Raw genomic sequence first — 3,221 nt, forward strand, 5'->3', positions numbered from 1 at the left:
CAGACCATCCTGTGTGGTTACTTTAGGTCTCTGTGTTTGTAAAACCTGCCATGCAGGGCTCCCCCGAGCTTGTCAGGTTTAGTATTTGGCCCCTTTTCTGTCCACAGATGGTTGAATAGAATGTGGACTCTCCACTTAGATGGATATTAAATGCTTTCTATGACTATGGGCCTTGAATGAGACTGCTCGGGTTGGGGTTGGCACCTTGACCACATCCAGGCTGAAATACCTTGGAAAGTTTTTTAAACTCTGTCTTTCAGTTTTTCTCATCTGTATGAGAAAAGTACCAAAATTAAATGTTAATATCCTTAAAACACTCAGAACAATGTCTGGCACATGCTAAGCGTTCTAAATGTACTTGCTATTATTGTTATTGCTATTGTTCCTATCATTGTTATGCTATTATGATTGTTATAAGAGCCACTTAGCAGTTAGGGTACTGAGAACCGGGCCTAGGGCAGCTGTAGTACAGTCAAGAGGATGGGTAAGGAGGTCTTCATGGAAGTGGCAGTGCCTTAGCTTTCATGGTGACATGTTCATCAAATCAACATAATAAAGATGTGATGATTTAATTACCCCAGACTGTTTTTGGTCCAAACAATTTTTACTTAAATAAAAACAATATTCTTCTGTAATAGATACTCTAATTATGAAAAGTCTCAAAATTTTTCCAGGAGAAATTATATAGGTCTCTGTGTACAATTCTGTAATACATCATCTGTATATTGTATTTTGTGTTCACCACCCCAAGTCAAATCTCCTCCCATTACACTTTATCCCCCTTTTCCCTCTTCTGCCTTCCCCCATTCCCTTTTCCCTTTGGTAATCACCTTACTGTTGTTTGTGTCTATGAGGTTTTTTTGTTGTTGTTGTTTGTTTGTTTTTTGCTGCTTAATCCCTTTACTTTTTTCACCCAGTTCCCCAAACCCCCTCTCCTCTGACATCTGTTAGTCTGTTCTCTGTATCTAAGAGTCTGTTTCTATTTTGTTAGTTTATTTTGTTCATTAGATTCCACATATAAATGAAATTACATGGTACTTATCTTTCTCTGACAGCTTATTTCACTTAGCATAATACTCTCCAGGTCCAATCGATGCTGTCGCAAAAGGTAAGATTTCCTTCTTTTTTATGGCTGAGTTATAGAAAGGACTAATTTTTTCTTGAATAATAAGACTCAGTTTTATAAAAATATTAGGTTTCCAACAATAGTCTGTACAAATTTAGTGCAAACTCAATCAAAATCCAAATGGTTTTGTGTGTTGTTGTGTTTTAACAGAGAAGGGAGGAGAAATTGATCAATTGATTCTTAAGTTCATTTGCAAAAATACATATTCATGAATATGCAGGGATATTCTCTATTATAGTTATAATGAGGGGTAATGAATTCTCATAGTTATAAAAATAGAATGTATTAAAATAAGACTATACTGGCCAGAAAAAAAACCAGAAATTGACCTAAATATTTATCATAGTGGGTTTTGTTTAAATGTCATTAGAGTAAAAATAGTTTATATATCAAATAATATTAGAACCTGGATAGCCATTAAGAAAAAAGTAAACTAGATCAACTACCTTATTTATACTGAGAAATAATTCCTTAAGTTGAGCCATATGAAAACTGCTAATATATGGCATTTTTGACCCACTATTTGAATCTAGCTAATATATGAGTCAAAATTTAAATGAAAAAAGTAGAATAAAAAATGCATTGTATTTATTAAAAATTTAAAATTATAAAGATGTTTCCAAATAAGACACAGACTTCAAAAGCCTTATTGAACTTTTGACCAATTTGACTAATTGGGCTACATAATGCATAAAAGTATTATAAAAATATAAAAGAATTAGTATAATGTCCTTTTATTAAATTTAAAAAAATGGAAGCTAGAATGTATTTGCAACATGTGACAAACTAGTAATTTCTATTTTTATAAGGGACTTGTACCAGTCAATAATAAAAATGTAATTTCAATAAAAAAATGAGCATACAATATGAAAAAGTGTTTTTAGGAGAAAAAAATACAAAGGGACAATAATAATAGAAATCAGATGCTCAACTTCACTCACAAAGAAATGCCAATCAAAACAATTATAACCTATCATTTTCACCTATGAACTTTTTTTGCTCATTTTACTAATTATTTATGATAGCATTATTCACTCAGTATGTGTTTATCAATTTTTGTTGCATGAAAGACACTGCATCAGGGCACTGAGCAACCTAAAATGAAAAAGTTTGAGGATACATGAAGATAAGAGAAGGGATGAATTAAGGGCAAATCACAAAATGAGGTATTTTCGCCTATCATAAACTAGGTGGCTTAAAATAACAAACTTTTCTCATAGTTCTGGAGATTTCTTCTGAGGCTGCGAGGGGAAATCTCTCATGCTCCTCTCCTGGCTCCCGTGGTTTGCAGGCAGGTTTGGGTGCTCCTTGGCTTGTAGGTGCATCACCCTGACCTCAGCCTTCATCTTCACGTGGCATTCTCCCTGTGAGCCTGTCTGTCTCAGTTCAAATTTCCCCCCTTTTTAAGGACAGGGTCATAATGCATGAGGCTCACCCTAATAATTTCATCTTCATTTGATCATCTGCAAAGATCCTATTTCCAAATAAGGCACATTCACCGGTAGTCGGAGTTAGAATTTCAACACTTTTTGGTGAAGTTTGGCGAGGCTGGAGGAAGCAGGCATTCTCAGATAGATGTGAGGAATGTATATTGGTCTTATCATTTGGAAGGGAATTTAGTAATATCTGTGAAAACTTCAAATGTACATGTTTGTCCACGCAGTTCACACTTAGGACATTTTTTCTATGGATATGCTCATGGGCAGTCTCCAAATTATGTGCAGTGTGTCTACTGCAGCATTATTTGTAATTGAAAAACAAAATAAAATAGGACATACCCTAAATGATCACAAATTGAGGACGTTGTTAGCTAATTATGGCTCATCCGCACTGGAGCACTACCTGTCTCTTTTTAAGAAATAGAACAGATCTGTTTACTCATTGGGAAAGATCTCCAAGATGTATTAAATAAAAATACAAAGCACATAATAATTGTTTTATATAATTCTTTGGCCTAAAATTTTTTAAAGATTAATATCCAGGATATGCCAATTATTTTCTGGAGGGATATGCAAGAAACTGCTAACAGTGCTCATCTATGTGGAAAGAGCTTGGGTCTGGTGATGGAGAAAGATACTTTTATTTTTATACCTTT

Source organism: Eptesicus fuscus, chromosome 11 (assembly GCF_027574615.1).
Source record: "Eptesicus fuscus isolate TK198812 chromosome 11, DD_ASM_mEF_20220401, whole genome shotgun sequence".
NCBI classification, from domain to species: domain Eukaryota; kingdom Metazoa; phylum Chordata; class Mammalia; order Chiroptera; family Vespertilionidae; genus Eptesicus; species Eptesicus fuscus.